The 22,127-nt window shown below is 39.7% G+C and overlaps 1 long non-coding RNA gene across 1 annotated transcript in view; it reads left to right on the forward strand.

The window, feature by feature from the left end:
- LOC116631576 overlaps positions 1–17,813 on the forward strand; it is a 101,305-nt gene extending 83,492 nt beyond the window's left edge. Inside the window, exon 4 of the long non-coding RNA XR_004299214.1 lies at positions 17,538–17,813. This is a non-coding gene — a long non-coding RNA (uncharacterized LOC116631576). The remainder of the gene's footprint in view (positions 1–17,537) is intronic.
- Positions 17,814–22,127: the final 4,314 nt, after the last annotated feature.

The following is a 22,127-nucleotide window of genomic DNA, read 5'->3' on the forward strand; positions in this document are numbered from 1 at the left end:
GGGACAGTAATGCCAAATATATTGTACTCCTGACCACTTGGCTTGCATCATGATTTCTAGTTTCACACAGACCTTAGAAGAAGGAATCTATTTAGGTACTCCCACTGCCTGCTGCCAAGGGCACAAATGGATCCTTGGGGAGGATGAAACCCTTCCACTCTTGCTAGGGGGTACTGGCAGAGAAGAGACACTTATTCCCCCATTCCTGTGAAAACTGCAGCAAGCTTTGAAGAGCAAACTCTCCCCACAAAGTTGAGATGTTTGATGACTGGGTTTTCTAATGTAAAAACATTGGGAAATTGGGCACCTGGGTGGCTCAGTTGGTTGAGCGACTGCCTTTGGCTCAGGTCATGATCCTGGAGTCCCGGGATAGAGTCCCGCATTGGGCTCCCTGCTCAGCAGGGAGTCTGCTTCTCCCTCTGACCCTCCCCCCTCTCATGTGCTCTCTCTCTCTCTCTCTCTTTCTCTCTCTCAAATAAATAAATAAAATCAAAAAAAAAAAAAAGAAAACGTCGGGAAATTATTCATAAGTCTACCAGGAGCTCAAAACTGCTTATCCTATTAACCTTACTATGCATTGAGAAGTTGATTAAAATCAGGTTTGATTTTTACTGTATCACTGTGCTCTTTCTATTTGAAAGGAATTCACACAGAGCTATACACTTAAAAAGAGGTGTGTGTTTTTCTAGAGGTAGATTTCCTCTTAACTCAAAAAAGGTCCTCAGAACCTTTTATAGCTTTTTTGTATCTGTGCGCCTTTTTGTGTTCCAGTGGTTAGAAACATTTTTGTGACAATAAAAAATATTCCCATAAAGAATGGTCCTGTAGAAGTGTTCTTAATATGCATGACAACTTCAAATTTTATTCTGTCCCTACTGGATAAGACTAGAGTGATAATGAATGATTAAGGATTATGTTTTAGATTATATATATTATACATATGTAATATAATATATAACATATATTATATATAATCCATTGTATGTAAAATCTAAATATATAGAATCTTATATGTAATCTATTGTATGTAAAATCTAAATATATAGAATCTTATAATATATGTAATCTAAAATGCAATTTAAAAACAATATATGCTCATAATTTTACTTTTTCTTTGAAGTCATTACAAGCTGCTAAAACACATAAAAACATAGAATGCTATGGAGATGGGGAGCTTAGGTTTTGTGAATATGAAGAAAAACATTTCTTGAAATGTCTTCCTTTAAACTGTCATCATTCCTGGGGGAATATTTTGGCTTTGATGTTTTAATAGGTCTGGAAGTCATTTTAGAAGTGCCAGCTTCCTCCATTCTTTTTCTTGATTTTATACCCTCCTCCACAGTCATAACACTGATGAAAATTAAAAGATAACATTGGTCTATGGGGAGGAAAAAGGCCTCTCCCACGTTTTGATCCCTGTCTTTCATTCCGTAATCCTCCTCAGTAGGGGTGCTAACATCCTATCTGCCAGCTGAGCTTAGAAGGCAAAGAGGAACATTAGTAATAAGACTTAGAAGTTGTCCCAAGCTAAAGCCGGAAACTATAAAGGACATCTTGGTCTCCCGGGTGAGGAATTCATTTTACTTTTAATTCAGGCCAGCTCCCTGAGAACTATCATAAATTGGGAGCAAAAGATTCAGTCCCCACAAGATGCTCCTCAGCTGGCCCTGTTTTCAGCTGAGAAATTTCACATGCTCTCTGTCCCTCAGCCCCCTGCCCACGTTCCCAAACTCCTGCATCATAGAAATTTCTGCCAAGGTTTGGGCTGCCAATGCCAAATACAACCACAGCTGCACTTAATGCCAGAAAGTAAGGGTTGTAGTATCCCTACTCCATCTATTACCAAAGAGATTGATTTAGGAGCCCTGTTTTGTTAAGTATCAATGTCTGGCCTTGTCTCAAAAAAAAAAAAAAAAAAAGCTCTCTTTACTACATTCTAACAGCTGTGCTCAAAGGGAAGTGATTGTCCCTTTCTTATAAAGAGCTTCCAAAATGCCTTGCCTGTAGGTCAGCACATATTGTACTCTCTTCAGACATTCTCCATAAAAGCATTAGGACACAAGAATCCTTTGGTATTATTTCTACTTTCCCCACTTGTGTTGTGTGCTCAGAAAGTTCCTGATATCAAAATGGGCTTTCCCATTGATTCAGAGGGTGGACTTAAACATACCAAGAACTTTGAGAATCTTGGCTGAGATGGTTAAATTTATGTGTCAACTTAACTGGGCTCAGGGATGGCCAGATAACTGGTAAAACATTATTTCTAGATGGGTCTCTGAGGGTGTTTCAGTAACAGGTTAGCATTTGCGTAGTGAGGATGAGTGTCCGTGAGGGTGTTTCAGTGGTAGATTAGCATTTGCCTAAGTGAAGAAGATGGCCCTCAGCAATGCTGGCAGGCATTGACCCATCTAGGGAGTGCCTGAGTAGGACAAAAAGGCAGAGTAGAAGGGCAGATTTGCTCTCTGCTTAAGCTTCTCCTCCTGTTCTTAGGCATCAGTGCTCCCGGTTCTTGGGCCTTTGGATTTGGACTGACACTTTACACCACTGACTCCTTGGTTCTGAAGCCTTCAAGTTTGCACTGTAACTACACCCCTGACTTTCCTGGACCTCCAGCTTGCAGATGGCAGATCATGGGGCTTCTCAGCCTCCATAATCATGTGAGCCAAATCATATAAATCCTTTATAATAAATCCTTTTAAATATACCTATATATACACTATTGGTTCTGTTTCTTGGGAGAACTCTAACTGATACACTGGCTAAATGTCACAAAGTCATGTGACTGAAGAGCGGAATGTCACCAGTCATGTGACTGAAGAGCTGAAAGAGCCTTTTGGGGACAGTCATTAAGAGAAGGCTCTGGAGTCAGGCTGTTGGAGTATGGATCTTGGCTTTGCCATTCACATTACCTGTACATCTTTGGGAAGTTACTTAACATTGATTTGCTTCAAATTTCTCAGCTGTAAACTGGGAGTATGAATAGTTGTACCTAATAAGATTATTGTGAGCACCACATGAGACATGCATGCAAGATCTTTAGAATAGTCACATGTTAGCCATTATTTAAAAATTTCCCATCTTCCCACCTGCTGCCATTTCTTCTTGTCTCTTTCTCTTTCTTTCTTTCTTTTTTTTTCTTTCTTTCTTCTTTCTTTCTTTCTTTCTTTCAAGATTTATTTATTTATTTGACAGAGAGAGAGAGAGCACAAGCAGGGGGAACAGCAGGCAGAGGAAGAGGGAGAATCAGGCTCCCCGCTGAGCAGGGAGCCCAATGCGGACCCTGAGATCATGACCTGAGCTGAAGGCAGGTGCTTAACCTACTGAGCCACCCAGGTGCCCCTTCCCTTTCTCTTTCTTGACCACATGTGCTAGGTCTTCATACTCTTGACTGTGCAGATCCCATATATGTATGATAACAATGCCCTGTACTCTGGACCTATTCTTCCTCTTAACCACAAATGAAAACCTTGTCAAGTAGGTCCTCCATTTGGGATATAATGAAATAATTCATCCTGTTAATGACTGAAAATATCTCTGCATGTTTTTTCTTCCCTGCCTTTGTATTTTAACAGGTACAAGGTCCTAATTCACAGGCATGAATTCCTAAAGGGCAGACTTTAAGATGGGGTGTATTTCCATTGGTGATTAGTGCTAGGATTTTTCTGATACCTTCAAGTTATACATAGAAGATAGTGGTCAACTCTAACTGTTTAAAGGTCTAATAATTATCTTCCTTCCCCATCTAAGACTTGTCATCACTACCATCATCATTATCCTTGTTGTCATTGTCATCATTTGAATAAGAACTGTTATTTGAGCACTTGCCTTGGTATTTTTCAAGATTATCTGAATCCTAAAAATCTCTGTGAGGAAGGATTACCATTCCCCTTTTTACATATAAGAGAACCAAGTCTCAGAGAAATAAAGTGATTTGCCCAAAGGCACACAAGTGGTAGGTATTTGCGAGTTGAGCCCAGATTGTGCTCCAAGTCTGTCTGGCTCTGAAGGTCGTGTTGTGATTACTACAGAAACAGAATGGACAGATTCCTGGCTCATGTCGTTCCTCCTGTGGACAACCACAGGACAGCAGGCTCAATGTCTGCGTCTTCTTGTGATCATCCTCAATTCCTAAAACAGTGCCTTGTTCATTCCATCCCACTATATGTTCATGGGAAAAATAAATGGATGTGTGAATGCATACCTCAAGTCTGTACCTTCCTCAAGGAATGAGATGTAACCAATGACTCTGTTGGCTGTATTTGTTAGTTGTCATATAATGGCCTTTAAAATATCAGGGGAGTAAACTACCTCATCCACTATTCACAGACCATCTTGGCAATGTTGGTAAATCAGAAATACCAGGTATCTGAATCACATTCATTTGCACCTTATGTAAACAGCACTGCCTACTCTTGTAAACAATATCTGACAATTATATAATTAATTTGACCATCGAGAAGAGTTGTTCCTAGACCCACACTAGGACTTAAATGATTTCACTTAGGTGGTATCTCTTATCCAAATTAACTGATCCCTGTCAAATCTTCAACTCCCTTTGTGCTTTACCTGTCCAACCAGAGATGGTGTAGCCTATTGGTCTCAGTTTTACTGTATTCTCAGTGCGGTCCTACTGGCAGCAATTTCAGCGTGGAGGTGGAAATGTATTTCTCATTGCACAGTAAGGCTATTGCAAGTTGCATGGTGAAACCCTGTAACTGCTTGCTGTGCTGAAAATGGGTCTCGTGGTGTCCTATATTTTACGGCCCTATGAACCAATTAGTGAGCAATAATGAAAATAATAATAACCAAAAGCAGAGATCTGGTGTCACTACAAACTCCTGCTCCAGAGATAAGCTTTCCATTTTTAACCAAAGGAGTGGCGTGTGGTGCATATCTAAGAGATTTCCTTTTGATGTTTTGGACTTTCTATTTTCAAAAGAACTCAAAAACATTATATAATATTGATAACGTTCAAATACAGTACATAGCTGAGCCATTCGAAGGGAGAGTGCTGCTGTGTCTCTCTTGAGTAATTTCTAACTTCAAAACAACAAAAATATAACCACAGACTAAAACTTGAAGGCAATGATTGAATATTTCAAAGCATGGCATAATTTTTTAAAGAGCTCAAATAAAACATATATTTGGAATTGAAATAAATTGCAAAAGTGAGACAGTAAGCTAATTTTTAAAGTCGATTTAGAATTTAAAAATAGTTTTGTCACTCTGAATTAAAATTAAGAAGTAACTGATAATGTGTGCAATTGCTTGGAGACATGCAGAAAAATCCAACCAAATTAAAAAAAACATTAATTACATTGTAATTTGCATGGTATTTCGTTTCTTAGGTTTGTTTTCTTTCAGGAACTTTGTTGTTTTCCTGATGAAAAGGTTCTACGTCTTTTTTAGTAAGTAAGTCTGGTGCGTTCATGTAATAGATTAAAATCGCTCCAAAAACGGCAATTAAAGTCAAAGAGATCTACAACCAGCCAGTAAAGGTGGACATCCTAAAATGGTATTTTCTTTTGCTGAGCAATTGGGAGAAAAAAATTGCCATAACTTATTTTTTAGTCCAAATAGTAAAAAAAAATGCTTACTTTACTAATCTCTGCTTTGTGCACTGCTGATTGTGCTGATACATGAATTACTTTCCATATATTGATTTTCTGTTGAAATGAGAATCTGCAAGGTCCTCTAAAATGGATGGGCAGGGTCTTAACATCTATAAGGTGGTGTGCTGGTACCGATTCAGAGAATCTCCCATTTTAAGCTTCATGAGCCTCATGGGTGCCTCATGGAAGGAAACGAGTTCACCCTGCCGACTGGGTGTTCATGGTGCCTGAGGATTTTATGAGCACCCTGGACAGCAACTCTTGTTAACCTGGGTATTCCTGAAGTGAGAAAACACTACACAGGGACTATGCACCTGTCACCAATGTGACTGCTCAGACCATCTAGATGCTGAGTCTGGTCCATTTATAATCCAACACAGCCACAAGGTCACCACAATGCCACAAAGGGACATGATGTTCATCAGTAAAATAAAACTTAGGCCCCCCTGGGTCAAGCCCAAACCCAAGAGAATCTCCAAAGGGGACTAGTCAGCATCCAGTGCTCTAACTTTTCTCTTAGAGTCTTCTCACTTTAATTCCTATTACAATTAGGGATACACTCAATCCCTTAGAAGGACTTTGATTTTCTCGTAGAACAGCAGAGATACACTAGAGCTTTCAATAAGGACTTTTTAAAGTACTAATAGTAAATAGAGGTATAAAATACAGAAGTTTTAGGCAGAAAATTATAGCCAGTATATACAACATTAGGGTTTTCCTAATTTTTTCCTAATTTTCCTAGTTTTCCTAATTTTTCCTAAGGTTTTCCTAATTTTATCCTTATTTTTCTAGTTTTCCTAATTTTGCTATGGCTGACCTGATCATTGCTCCAGAAAGAACACCTTAGCCAGATTCTTCATTTCCCAGCTTCCCAATTGCATTTCATTTCTGTTTCCAGAAAATGCCTTTATTCACATGGTCTCTCTTTTTTTTTTTTTTTTTAAGATTTTATTTATTTATTTGAGAGAGAGAGAATGAGAGACAGAGAGCATGAGAGGGAGGAGGGTCAGAGGGAGAAGCAGACTCCCTGCCGAGCAGGGAGCCCGATGCGGGACTCGATCCTGGGACTCCAGGATCATGACATGAGCCGAAGGCAGTCGCTTAACCAACTGAGCCACCCAGGCACCCCTCACGTGGTCTCTTTGCTACAAGGTCAAGAAAGGGTGTTTTAACTCTGATCCTCTCCCAAAGCCTTCTAATTATTTTTGGTTTCTAATCTGAGGGACAAGCCATTACCTAGGAGAATGCCAGAACAGAGTACATTTTCAGGTGAAAATTGACTCTATGTTTACGAAATATCTTGGCCTCTAGAGCCACAAATATAGTATTTCCTTAAACTAGCATCATAGCCATATGTATCAATTCAGTTGTTTTTGGTCACAAGTAACAGAAACTTAACTGGCTTAAATGTTGAGGAAATGTATAGGGGAACTTAGCTGGCATCGGGAGAGGTTGATCCAGCAGCCTAGGGTGCAATTAAGGATCCAGATTTTTTTCGTTTTGTCTGCCGTTCACAGCATAGGCTCCACGCTAAAGCTGGATCCCTGACAGTCATAAAAGTCCTGCCAGCAGCAAATGAAGCTCTCTGCTTTCTCAACAATTTTGGCAGAAGAGAGAGAAAGCATTTCTACCTGTGACCCTCTCTGAAAACTTGCCCCTGATGGCTCTTTGACCTGGTTTGAGTAACATGCCTGTTCCTGAGCTGATGGCTGTTTCCTGGGAAATGAGCTGTTGGCTTGGGAGGGTTTCCTGATGCTTGTATGGGTGAAGAGATTTCCATTCTTGGTATAGACTACTTAGTGCTCACTCTGGAGCAGGGGCAAGTCTCTCAACTGTGTTGATGGTCCATAGTGAGGAATGGTAGAGTAAGCATGGGGCAGTCCATTAAATGTGTATCCGTCCACAAAAACTAATTATCTACAAATGCCAATTGAAAGCTATTCCATTATGCTCTACTTTTTCCAAATAACACTTGACCTTTTTAATCAAGGGCTCAGTAGGGATTATAAGTGACTAAGATGGTGTGGTAATCTCTTTGATCTAATGGTCATCTTCGAAGTTTGGGATCCTCAAGGATATTTGGAGGAGAATGGGAAATCTGTTTTTTTTTTTCTCCCTCAATTCTTTTTTTTTTTTTTTAAGATTTGATTTATTTATTTGTCAGAGAGAGAGAGAGAGAACAAGCAGGGGAAGTGGCAGGCAGAGGGAGAAGCAGGCTCCCCACTGAGCAGGGAGCCCAACAAGGGGCTGGATCCCAGGACCCTGGGATCATGACCTGAGCTGAAGGCAGATGCTTAACCACCTGAGCCACCCAGGTCTGTTCAGTGTCAGCTAATGTGGAGTTTCTCTAGCACTCTGACCACTTCACCAGATGTCATGCTTCACATCCCCATACAGACCTGGGGCTTGTGAATTCCTTGGGACAAGGGGATTTTCCATAGAAGTCAGGTTGATAGAGACCAAGCAGAGTCTTGGGGCTCTAATGGATGTCACTTACGCTGGCTGGTCAACGGCCATTGATCAAAGCATGCTGCTATCAAAGGAAAGTCCTTGTTGAACTCCAATGGGGAGGATAGCTGGTATAGCTCTTTGGTGCAGGCATGAGGAGACCGGCTGGTTTATGGGCTCTAATTGTACCCATGGTGCTTCTGGGTGTTAGCCATGGCCTGGATTGCTGGGTGGAGGCTGGGCCATCTCTGCATCCTGACTTGGCTTCAGTCTGCACGGTCTTCACAGTGGGACCTCTAGTCCCAAGCTCCACCGGGTGTTGTCTCCATGTGTTCTATTTTTGCTTCCTCAAGACAGCCCAGTGAATTTCATTTAGACCCTTGCTCATCACATGTTCTTTCAAATCTATCTATTCATTGAACTGTTTCTTTTATTCCTAAAGATTTTGCACCTTGAGAGCCAAGGAGAGACTCCTACTTGCAATTCTCCGTTTATATGTGCATATCGATTGAACTACTTATTTAACCTGCTTTCACAGAATGTAGGCATTTTCTGTGCCTTTAATTTCGAGTTAGTCTCACTATTTATTCTTCTTTGAAAATTACATGCCCTAAGGACTAGAATATTTTTTACAAGATGAAATAATAAATCAATATGATACCGTGGGTCATTTATTTTACATTAATGGCTTTGAGCCAGTTAGATAGTAGATGAGATGACTCTCAGAGAATCTTTTTAACTTTCCTGAGGTAAACATCTTGTATAAACTTGCTATGAATTTTAGAAGATTTTTAGAAATCGAAAACATTCTATGCCTAATTTAAAGGGATGCCCTAATATGATCAGTTTATTTTTTACATCATTATCCTTCTTTCTTTCTTTTTTTTAAAGATTTATTTATTTACTTTAGAGAGAGAGAGCGCACACAAGTGGGAAGGAGAGGGCAGATGGAGGAGAGAGAGAATCTCCAGCAGACTCCCCGCCAGGCACAGAGCCCCACATGGGGCTCCATCTCACAAACCTGAGATTATGACCTGAGCTGAAATCAAGAGTTGGACACTTAACTGAATGAGCCACTCAGGCACCCCTTATTATCCTTATTTCTAAGACATCAGTGATGCATTTAAAATCAATAGCACAAGTATTTTTATATGTAGTAACAATATGACCAGTATTTAGAATGCTTTTAGAGATTATAGAGTGTTTTCTTATTTTTTATCTCAATTAGCTTTAACCTGTGATGGCAGGTATAATTATTACGTCTGTTTTACAGGTTTAAGCAACAAGCTCAAGGTCATGCAAGCAATGTGGTCTAGCCACTGCTTAGACAAGGATAATCTAATTCCAAAACCCATCCTCTTTCCACTGTATTTGCCACTGGGAAAGGCCCGCAGCTAAAATCTAAATGTTCCCTTGGCCTCCATGATCTCTTTCCTTTTTTGCCTTGGAAAGACTCAGTGGACGCTAAGAAAACATTTAGATGCATTTGGATAACATGAAAAATGATTTTGTAATCTCTGTGCCAAGGAAGAAGGCTAAAAGGGATTTTGTTCTTTTTGAAAGGGCACCCACTGCTACATAATATATAGCTCGTTGATTCAGGGAGTGATCTATCTCATTTTTGTTAAAGGACAACACTCTTCCCTTACAACTATATGCTAATTAGTTTCTTAGACGCTCCATCTGAATGGCAACTCAATGCCAATTTCCTAACTGATCTATTGCAAACTTCATTCTCCCAGGCCTATATTTTATGAGCGCAGAAAGAAAGTTAAGTTGAGAAAGAGCAAAGCAGCTCCAGCTAGCTCGGAACTGGCCTGACGCTGTCAGGTGGGCACTGCTGTTGCCAGGAGCTGGCCTGAACCTGACCATCCTGTTGAACAAGAACCTCCCAGAGTACCATCAGACCAGGGTGCTTTGTGACCATGCAGAAGGGAGACACAAAACAAGACCGCTCTGCAATCTTGTCCGCCCACAAACAAAACAAGGTCACTGCAAACCACAAGATACCGAACACTCCCTTATCCTGCCTTCTATGAGTGACCGCTGCTTTTTTACCAGTCACAGCTCTAGCTTGACTTTGTACTCCTCTCCTATCTAAGACGTGATCCTAGAATTACAGAGTTCCTCCTGCTTCCAAAAAGTATCCAATCCTGAGCAAAGCTTTACTCCCTGAAACTTCCCCCAAAGTCACCTAACCCAAGCCTCATACCTGTTACAAGTTCTTTTTGACATCCTCTTACTGAGATGTACGTAGTTCCTCATGGTGTGTCGTCTCCCTTACTGCAGTGAGCAAGAAGTCTAACGTGTTTAAATATAGATGTGTTCCTCATTGATTTTGGCTGGAGGGCATTGACAAGGTTTAGTTATTCGACTAGAGGAAAGATTTAAGTACACTGTATTCCACCATTAACCTCTTTTAGTTATGCACTTTATTTGGGAGAAATCTTCCAGGAATCATAGGTTATTTGTGGCTTTCGTTGATAGGAATAGTTTATGGATTAACTCTATGATCTCCATAGAGACCACTCCCACCCAGGTATTGACACTTATTTAGAACTTGCACCTTAATTCAGGGTCAATAGTAAAGATTTTGGATGGTTCTTATGTCAGTTTGCAGTGAGTAAATGAGAGCTACACCTTGGAGCTCTTTTTAGTGTCTAGTCTACACCCTACACCTGCTATTACTAGCTGGGTGACTTTGGGAAGATATTCCACTGTTTATGAAACGGAGATGATGATAGTCAATTTATAAGGATGTTGTGAGGATTGAGTGAAATGATCTGTCGTGTCTTAAGCACTCAATATATTTTATCAATTATAATGATTTTTACTCTTGTCATGACCTAGGAGTGGTGTGTTAGCTCAGGTTGCCTCAACAAAATACCACAGACTGAGTGGTTTAAATAGATTTATATCTCACAGTTCTGGGGACTGGAAGTCTGAGCTCAAGGTGCCAACACAGTCGGGTTCTGGTGAGAGCCCACTTCCTGGCTTCTTTCTCACTGAGTCCTCAAATGACAGAGAGAGACAGACAGACAGAGAGAGAGAGGAAGCTTTGGTATCTTCTCTCATAAGGGCACTAATCCCATCATGGCAGACCTGTCCTCAGAGCCTCATCTAAGCCTAATTACTTCCCAAAGGCTCATCTCTAAATACCATCACACTGGGGGTTAGGACTTCAACATATGAATTTTGTGTGTGTGGGGGTACACAAAATTCAGTTCATACTAGTAGCCTTACCTTTTAAGAATTACAGATTAACTATTTTAAAACCCAAAACCCAAATAATTTTTGGCAGTCAGTTCCTAATACTGAGCTGGATTATGGTTCAATGTTTGATACAGTAAGTTCTGTGGGTATACCTAAAATTTATATGGTTCAAGGTTATACTGCCTGAGTCCCTAATGGAGATTTTTCATGACCTTTCCCATCTCTACTTCCCCCAGCCTCTCTGGGTTGAGGCAGAGCGGCTTTCTATCAGGGCTGGAGCACTTATCAGACTTCTCAGCTTTTGTAAGGGGTTCCACCCCCAGCTGGGCTGACTCAAAAATCAAGTGGCTCTGGATTTAACTGAAAAGATAGAATAATGCACTCCAGGTACTTAGCAGGGATATTATCTCAAACTCCCTACCACTTACTGTTTATTAAAAGCTCAGTTTAGAGAACTAATGCTTACATATTACAACCCATTTATTCCTCTACATCTTCTAAAATCCATCCTCAGTTTAAGTCAGAGCACAGGATAGCTGAGTTCCTGGACTGTATTATTTCAGCTCATGTAGGATTGCTTTTACAATTTGTATTTTGTCCTTGTGCCCCCAGCCTGCACTGACAGATGTGTCAGACTAAGGTCTTATAACACACATTGCTAAATCCTGTGACTTGTAGTGTTTAGAAAAGTAGTAGGTGCTCCGTAAGAATTTGTCGAGTGAATGAATAAATGAATGAATAAACTAGTGAATAAGTAACTATATAGGTTCACCCTCAGGATATTTGGTATTCATTACTGTTCATTACACTACATTTATTAGGATGATGAGGGAAATTCCACACAGGGCTCAGTACTAAGAGTAGAGGCATTTTACCGATATTTTTTACATTAAAAAAAAAATTAATACATGGTAAAATATACTTCTGGGGGGCGTACAGTCAGTAGGATGTATGGTCAGTAGGTATACAGTAAAATTTTAAGATCTGTCTATTTTCAGGTAAGCAGCACCACAATAGGATACAGAACACTTCCATCACCCCCCAAAACTCCTTTAGGCTTTCATTTTATAGTCATACCTCTCCCGCATCTCCCTAATCCCCAACCACTGATCTGTTCTCAGTCATTACAGTTTTGTCTTTTGGACAATGCCATATAAATAGAATCGTACAATATGGAACTTTCTGAGACTGGCTTCTTTCAATCAGCATCATGCCTTTGGGATCATCCAGGTTGTTGCATGCATCACTAATTTCTTTCTTTTTTCCAGCTGAGTAGTATTCTGTGACATGGATGCGACATTGTTTATCTCCTCACCCATTGAAGAACATCTGGGTTGTTTTCAGTTTTTAGCTATGAGAAATAAAGCTGCTGTGACCATTGATGTAGCATTTGGACATGTTTTTGTTTCTTGGAGGAAATTGCTTGGAGTGAGAATGTGGGCACCATACAGGAAGGGTATGCTTACCTTCCTAATAAACAGCCCAAGTGTTTTCTAGAATGGTTGCGCTGTTTTGCACTCCCACCAGCAATGTCTGAGAGTTCCCATTGCCCTGCATACTTGCCAGGCCTTCACACTGTCAGTAAGTTTTGTTCTGGATATTCTAATAGATGTGTTCTAAATCTCATCACCATCCTCATTGGCGGCTCTTAACAGGTAACGATGTCCGGGGTCTTCTCAGGTGCTGATTGCCTTCTATATATCCTCCTTTATGAGGTGCTCAAATCTTCTGCTCATTTTAAAAACCCTAGGATTGTGTATTTTCCTACTGTTGAGTTCTGAAAGTTCTTGACATATTTTGGATAAAAGTTCTTTGTTGAAAATGTGATTTGCAAATATTTTCTCCCAGTCTGTGGCTTGTCTTTCCTTGTGTTAATAGCATCTTTCACAGAGCAAACACTCTTATTTCTGATTTGGTCCAATTTACTATTTTTTTTTCTATTATATCTAAGAATTTTTGCCCCTTTTTGCTTTTGCCATAAAAAACCATAAATTTTCTCATTTTTGTCTAAAAGTTTTACAGTTTTGACTCTATATTTAAGTCTGAAACCTGTTTTAAGTTAATTTTTGCATAAGGGTTAAAGTTTTGGTTGAGATTCTTTTTTTTTTTTTTCCTATGAATGACCAGTTGCTCTGTACCATTTGTTGAAAAGACTATCATTCCTCCATTGAGTAACATTTGCATATGTCAAAAACGAACTGGCCATATCTGTGTGATTTTATTTATGAACTCTCTATTCTGTTCCATTGATCTCTATGTCTACGCTTTCCCCAGTATCACACTGTCTTGGTATTATAACTTTATAGTAAGGCTTAAAATAGGGTGGTGGGATTACTCCAACTTTATTCTTAGTTTTCAATATTGCGTCAACTATTTTAATTCCTTTGCTTTTCATATAAATTTTAGAATTAGCTTGTCTGTATCTACCAAAAATCCTGCAAAAATTTTGATTAAAATTACGTTAAATCTAGTTTGGAGAGAATTGGCATCTTAAAGATGTGGTGTTCTCAAGTCCATAAACATGATATGACTATTTAACAAGGTCTTCTTTGCTATATTTCATCAGCATTTTGTAATTTTCGGTATACAAATTCTGTATGTGTTTGGTTAGATTTATGCCTAACTATTTCATATTTGTGGAGCTATTACAAATGGTATTTCTAAGAGATTTCATTTTCTAATTGTTTATTACTAATATAAATATGATTGATTTTAGTGTGTTGACTTTGTATCCTAGATCCTTGCTAAACTCATATATTTGTCTTAGGAGATTTATTGTAGATTCGTTGGGATTTTCTCTGCAGACAGTCATGCCATCTATCAATAGAGAGAATATTCTCTCTCTCTTTCCAGGGTATATGTATTTTAGTTTTTTTTCTTGTCTCATTGTCCTAAGAATTCCAGTGCAATTTTGAATTGAAGTGATAAGATGGACTTTCTGTGTTGTTCCTTATCTTAGGAGGGAAGTATTTAGACTTTCACTATTCGGTATGGTGTTAGCTGTGGGTTTCTTGTTGATGTCCTTTATCGGTCTGAGGTAGTTCTCTTCTGTTCCTAGGTTGCTTAGAGTTTTTATCACCGTGGGCGCTGAATTTTGTCAAATGTCTTCTCTGCGTTAATTGATATGAACATGTGCTTTTTCTTCCATAGGGAGTTAAAATATTGTAAATACATTGATTCTCAAATGTTAAATCAGCTTTGTTGTGATGTGTCATACATTTTATATATTGCTGTATTTGATTTGCTGATATTTTGTTGAGGAGTTTTGCATCTGTGGTTGTCTCTCTTGTTCAGTCTTTTGCTTCTGGTATGAGAGTAATGCTGGCTTTATGAAATGATTTGTAAGTGTTTCTTTCTCTTCTGTTATCTGGAAAAGATTGTTTAGAATTGATGTTATTTCTTTTTTAAATGTTTGATAGAATTCACCTGTGCAACTATATGAACTTGGAGATATTTTTCTGGAGGACTCTAGAATGAACTAAATTCTTTTAAATTTGTTGAAGATTTTATAATGATCCAAGATATGTTCTATCTTGCTGTATCTGTGGGCATTTAAAAATAATGTGTATTCTGCTGTTATCAGGAGGAGTATTCTATAAATGTGTTCCCATCTTTTGGCCTCCATGGTTTCTAATGAGAAATACATAGTAATTAAAATCATTGTTCTCAGCAATGCATCGTTTTTCTCTGGATGTTTTCAAGATATCTTCTTTGTGCTTAGTGTTCAGCAGTTTGATTATAATGTGTCTGGGCATGAATTTATTTATATTTATCCTATATGGGATTCACTGTACTTTATATATTTCATAAAATTTAGAAAGTTTTCATCCATTGTTCTATTTTGAATATTTTGTTTTACATTATGTTCTTTCCTTTTATTCTGGACTTCTTATGACATAAATATTAGACCTTTTGGTATTGTCCCAAAGGTCTTTTAGGTTCTATTCATTTTTTGAAAAACAGGTTTCCTCTGTGTTGTTCAAACTGGATAATTTCTACAGATCTATTTTCAAGTTCATTGAATCTTCCCTCTGTCATCTCCATTTTGCTCTTAAGCCCATACAGTAACTTTTTTCTTTTGGGTGCTATATTTTTTCAGTCCTAAAATTTCTATCCGGTTCTTCTTTCAATCTTCCATTTCTTTGCCAAAATTTTCTAACTCTCTGTTTCAACTGTGTTTGCAGTTTCTTACTGGTGCATTTTTATAGTAGCTGCTTTCAAGTCGTTGTCAGATAATTTCAGCACGTACGCCACCTTGGTGGTGACATCTGTTTATTTCTTTTTCCCATGTGAGTTGAGATTTTCTTGGTTCTTCATCTATTGAGTAGATTTGGATTGTATTCTGGACATTTTGAATATTGTGAAACTGTACCTATTGCTTAAATCTAAGGGAATGTGTTGGCATTTTTGTTTTAGCAGAGAATCAGCCCAGTTGGCTTTAGGCTGCCCATTTTCACCAATCCTCTGTTGGACGTGGTTAAATATTCTTCCATTTTCAAAGCCTATTCAGTGCTATTCATATCTGTCTCACATGTGTATCACCCAGTGGCTAATTCTGGGTCCTGGGGGGTGGTCTATATCTTGGTTCAGTTCTTAAAGTCTTTACTATGCTGTTTAGGATTAGACCCACCCATGTCCAGCTCAACGTGAGTCTCAGTGATCATGAATTTCCTTATGGAATCAGTTTCCTGAGTTCTTCCGTCTCAGTGACCTCCCTGGTGCTTTCCACTTCTCTAGAGACATTCTTCTCAATCTTCCAGTCAGGAACTTAGGACTTTATTTACCACCCGCTGCCACGCACTGCCATGACTGTGTTTGTGTCTGGGGCCAAGAGGTGGAAGGAAAGGAAAAAAAAAGCAACAGAGGTTTACTCCATTCTTTTGGGACCACAGCTCCTCCAATCAGTGAAGAAATTTCCTTCTGCAGAGTTTTAGATGCGTACTCTTCTGGACACTGCTGTTGGTAGCAGTGGGCTTCCTTCCCGCTCACTGAGCTGAACTAGTGGCCTCTTCTGGGGGCTGTCTCTGTCCTCATTGATACCTGCCTCTTCCAGTGTTTCATTCAAGTCCTGGCTGGAGCTACTGGACAAAAACAATGGTAAACTCACTACCAGTTTAGCAATACTTTGGATTTTGGTCTGCTTTCCTATATACCTTCTACTTTTCAAAGTCTTTAAATAGCTGCTCCTTGTATCCAGATTTCATAGCTACATTCAGTGGGAGAGACAGGGTGGTGAGAGTTATTTGATTTTACCTAAAACTGAACCCTCTTGTGGTTTGTTTTTATATTCTGAACATAGTGACCCATGTAAGTAACAGTTTCTCTTTCCCCGTCTTTCAGGACCTTTAGTTCTATACCCGCCCTTCCATTACTCTGTGGTGTTTGGAATCCTTAGCCATTTTGTCATGTCTCAGAAGTTTCAGAAAGATTTAGGGAATCTAGGTGAACAACGCTATCTCCTAAACCTCACCTTTCTCCTGTGATCCCTCTTGAATCTTAGGTGTTTGTATGTTTTATACTCTGAAGAATCTTATTATCTAGCTAGGATGAAAGGAAAACAAATGTGATTCATTCTTACAAGATTACTCACAGTTTTCTGAATACAATACATTATTTAATGCATTCATGTTAATGCTCATGGTGTTTTTCTTATGTAGAATGCTTTCTAAATCTTTTAAGACTGGAAAACTCCTATTCACCCTCAAAGGCCTTGGAGCAAGTTTTTATGTTTTTCACTTTCTTTAACTGATCTGCCCCAGGTACAGCTGGTTGCCCTTTTTTTTATGCTTCAAGAAAGCATCATTCACCTACCAGCATTTTTATGCTGTGGTATGTTTCACTATTGTTTCCAACCACCTGTTCCTCCTTCTGTAAGAATATCGTACATCTCCACCCTTGCCATGACTCCAAGTAGATGGTGCTTTTATGTCCCATACTCAGGATGAGCGATGTGACTTTCTTTGGCTGATGGAATGTGGGTAGACATGATTTATGCCCTTGCAAACAGCAATGTATGTATGCTGTGTGGTTTGGTTCAGCCTTGCAGGCTGCCATGAGAACAGGACCTTGATAGGGGCTATCCTCTCAGCCTGTGTCATGTCTCAGAATGAGAGTACACATAGAACAAAGAGTCCCAGCTGACCTGTAGACTCGTAAGTGAGAAATAAATACTTGTTTTTGAGTAAGCCACTGGGATTTTCAGGCTTTCTTAAAAAATATATTATTACTTAGCCAAATCTGACTAGAAATGTCTGATTTCCCCAGCTGGACTGCTCTACAAGGTCAGAAACTCCATGGGCAGAGCTTGAAATGAAAGAGGCACTTGTAGAAAACAGCTGACCAAAAGACCAAAGAAGACAAAGGGACCAATGAAGATTTCACAATAGGAGTCCCTGGGACCCCTGGTGCTTCCAGCCTGGACCTCCTGAGGCAAGTTTAGACCAGATAGACTGGGTTAAGTCCAGTCTGAATATATATACTCTGGAGTGGCACACTGATTTTTGTTTTTTTTTTCTGCCTTTTTTTCTGATTCCAATTGAGTCCAGAAGTAGCCAAGTATAATTCACAAAGGCATATACAAATATAACCTATATTTTAGTGGGATTTGATCTAGGAATCAGATGGCTTAAATTAACTCAGATTCTGATAAGCTGGATGACCTTGAGCAAATCATTAATTTCTCTTCTCATTCTCATTTTTATTATCCCTAAAAAGGAAGAGGGATAAGGGTGGATAAGAGTTGGATTACCCATTTTCAAAGGTCTCTTTTTTAGTGTAATCACGTTCTGATTTCTTTCTTTCTTTCTTTCTTTTTTACATTTTTTCTTTAGTTTGCATGCCTACACAGTTTAGATGTACTCATAGAAGGGCCCAAGTCAGTATGTGGAAGGCTCCTGCATAAAAATCCCATTTCAAGTATTTGGCATCTTATTAGAGTGAAGAACTGCAGATTGCCTCACCAAACAGAATCCCCAGTAGCTCAGTGGTTTTGGTGCCTGCCAGGCTGGGAGTGAGCACCTCAGCCTCTTGGCTGTAAGCTGCCTTCTCAGCTTCCTCCCCAGCTTTGCCCGGCCTCTGCCTGGCACTCTCAGTTCCCAACTCGATGGTTTCTTTGCCCTGGCCCTGGCAAGGACCAGTCGTGATTCACTCTTCTTTGCTACCTGCTGCTGCTTCTATTCAGAAAGGAAGGCACAGAGACTGTATTTTTGGCTTCTTGTACACCACTGATGAAAAGTGCTGTTGTTCCTCACTGCCACGGCCTCAGAGTTATGCACAAAGGCTCACAGAACCACTGAGCTGGACTGGACATCGCTCAGCTCAATCAATTCAGACAGGACGCTTCAAAAGCCAGAGACTGTCAATCTTACTTAGTGAACTAGAGGAAGGGTTGGGGATAAAACTGACTCTGTGGCCCCCCACACCATGTTAATGTGCTAAAGATCAAAGCTTCAGAAATCTGAGGAAAAAATAAACTCTATGATAAAACGCAAAATGTTCCCTAAATTTTGGAGCACTGAGTGTTATGCACAAACAATGAATCATGGAACACTACATCTAAAACTAATGATGTAATGTATGGGGATTAACATAACAATAAAAAAATTAAAAAAAAAAAAGAAACACTAACAGAAATAAAAAAAAAAAAGAAAACCCATGACAAAACTTCTCTCGATAAAAGTCTTTTCAAAATCTTAAAAAAAAAAAAAAAGTTCCCTAAATTTTACCAGGTTAGAAGCAGAAAAGTGATCCTATAGTTCGGTTCCTGTCTCCCCAGTTCTTACACTTCTCTGCCCTTAAACATGTAAATTTGGTCAGAACACTCTACTACTACTACTACTACTACTATGAAGAAGAAGAAGAAGGAGGAGGAGGAGGAGAGGAGGATGGAGGAGGAGGGGGGAGGGGAGAGGAGGAGGAAGAAGAAGAGGAAGAGAAGAAGGAAGAAGAAGAAAAAAAAGCATAGCAAAAACCCAGTAGGCTGCTGGTTTTATGAGGATCACAAGACAACTGACAAATCTCTCAGCCCCTAAGCCTCAGCTACTCTAGTTATCAATTATGTATCATAATTCATGCTTGTAACATCCTTTGAAATATTCAGATAAAAGACTCTAAAGGGACAAAATAATTAAGATGATTAGTTACAGCAAAAAAAAGTTGAAATTGATGTTCTGTGTAGTGTCTTTCATATTACGTTATTTTTAGTTCTTATCCTCCTGCTTGCAGATACATGAGATAGACGAAGAGATATAGAAAGGGTGGGACTCAGTAGCAGGGGGCAAAAACCTCGCCCTTGCTCAGCATCTGTCACAGGCTTTTCCTGCACCACCTTCTTCAACATTTCTAATAAGCCCCTCAAAGAAGGAAAGGTGAGGAAACTGAACTCAGCAAGGAAACATTTCTCAAAATCACACACAATCTAGACTTTCACACAAACCTTTCTAATTCTAAAATCTGTGCTCTTGAGATAGGTTGATTTCTTCTGTTGCTGTAAGCATGTATCTTAAAGGTAAGTAAGACAAGGGGTGTGTAGTGAGGCAGGAAGGGATATATACACAAGACCGTCTGGCCCTCTGTGCACATATATTAATTCGCCGTTGTGTGCATTGCTTGGGGATCAGTCTTGAGGTGCTGTGAGATAAAGATGAAGCTGACACTGTCCCCATCCTCGAGGTCTTGTGAAGAGAGGCAGATACTAAACAACCTCAGGAGAATATTCCATGTACTCAGATAGATGTGAACAGAACCATGGTGGTTGTGAAATATTTATAGAAGAGGGGCAATTTGGGATGGTCAGTTGGTTCTAAATATCCCCACCTCGAAACATTCCACCTCTTTCTGTGTCCTGTCTTATGTTGCAAAAGGCTAGAAAGCTTAAGTCTAATTTCCCCAGACTCTCTTGCAGCTAATATTCTCCATGTTAAATAGGTTCAGCCTATTGAGACTTGGAAAGGAGAGACAGAAGCCATGTACCCATCAGCAAGGCTCAGAGTAGTGAGTGTTGAGAGGCAGGGACAGCAGCTGAAATCAATCTATCTGTCACTTGCTTTGTGGGATTCATAAGACAGTTGTAATGCCGCAGCAGTGGGGTTGAAGCAGTGGGGTTGTCTGCCTGATTCCTATGGTAGTGTTCTCGAACCCAGTAGTTCCAAGGACACCCCCTGGCTCCTCCTACAGCCCTTCCAACAATTTTATGAGCACTTAATTCTTGTAATCAATCCCTTTCTCATTTATACACATAGAATAGGATCTATTTCCTGTCCTCATGCCTGACAGTATAAAGAGGTTTAGGGAGAAGAGCTGGTTCCTTTGAACACATTCCTCTGAACTTACCTGGAGAAGTCATTTGCATGGCAAGCACCTTGTATTTCAGTAATTGTGTGTCTATTTCGATTGGCTTAGGGTGGAGAAGCACATCAACTTTGAGAGACTATAAAAGCCACCCCAAACAATCCCTGTGCTATCTCCCGAGTCTCCATAAACTACAGAGAATAATAAAGAACCTGATAAGGTAATAATAAATCTGGTCTATGAGATGTGGATTGGGAGGTAGGGAGGCTCGTCAGGGAAGACTCTGGAGAGGGGCAGGAGAACACTTAGGAACTCCAGGGAGAGAAGATGTGAGATGACAGAAGCCTCGTTCCCATGGGCCAAGGAGTGCAAACTAAGGTCGTGTTATCTGGAGCGGAGGCTAGAGCCCAGAGCAGCTCAGTTGGGAAGCAAAGGTGGGGGGCAGTAACTAGAAAGCTGCAGGGTCAAGAGCACTTTTCGTTTGTTTGTCCAATGTGTGGGACTTCAGCAAGCTTATAGGTTAGATAGAAGAAAGAAGGAAAGCACTAGAAATAAAAGAGAGGGAGGTTTATTTGTATATTTTTTATGAAGTTTATTTTTTAAAGGTAGGCTGTATGCCCAATGTGGGGTTCGAACTCACCACCCTGAGATCAAGAGTCACATGCTCTCCTGACTAAGCCAGCTAGATGTCCCTTTTATGAGGTTTAAATAAATGTCCATACTATACTGAAATAAAGCCTAGATTTTTCTAATTGTAAAAAATCAAAATCACAACATAGTAGAAGATAAATACAGGGAGTAATGTTTATAATCCTTTGATGGAGATGTATGGTAGACAGAATAAAAGCCCACAGTAAAAGTTGTCATGTCCCACTTTTTGAAGCCTGTTAACATGTTACCTTACTAACTAGAGGATTTTGCAGATTGATTAAAGTAGATGTTTAATTAATTGATATGCATAGATTATTCTGGGTTATCTGGTGGGTGCAATGTAATTGCAAGGGTCTTAATCAGAGGGAGGCAGGGGTCAGCATCAGAGACAGAGATGGGAGGTATGCTGGAGGAAGTAGATGAGGGAGAGAGAGATTTGAAAATGCTCCACCACTAGATTTAAAAGATGAAGGAGCACAGGGGGATGAGCCAAAGAATGCAGGCATCCTCTAGAAGCTGGAAAAGGAGAGGAAATGGATTCTCCCCGAGGACCTGCGGAAGGCATGCAGCCCCGCCAAAACCTTGAGTGTCAGACTTCTGAGCTCCAGAACTGCATGCTAATAATGTGTGTTGTCTTAAACCACAAGTTTGTGGTGATTTGTTACAGCAGCAGAGAAAGCTGATACAAGAAGATACGAGGTAGAAACCAGGAAACAAAGGGAAAAAAAAAGGATGTTCTTGATTACATCAAGTATTTAAGTTTTTGTATTAGTTTCAGATCATAGGCCTGCTGAAAGGCCATTGAAACCGGAGAAAGGTTACACAAGAGGCAATGAATATGCAGACAACACAGGGTTAACAGCAACACTATCGAAAGCACACTCAAATCAGTATAAAAAGACGAATCCAATAGAA

This window comes from Phoca vitulina, unplaced genomic scaffold, assembly GCF_004348235.1.
Source record: "Phoca vitulina isolate PV1807 unplaced genomic scaffold, GSC_HSeal_1.0 scaffold5, whole genome shotgun sequence".
In the NCBI taxonomy this organism is placed as follows: Eukaryota; Metazoa; Chordata; class Mammalia; order Carnivora; family Phocidae; genus Phoca; species Phoca vitulina.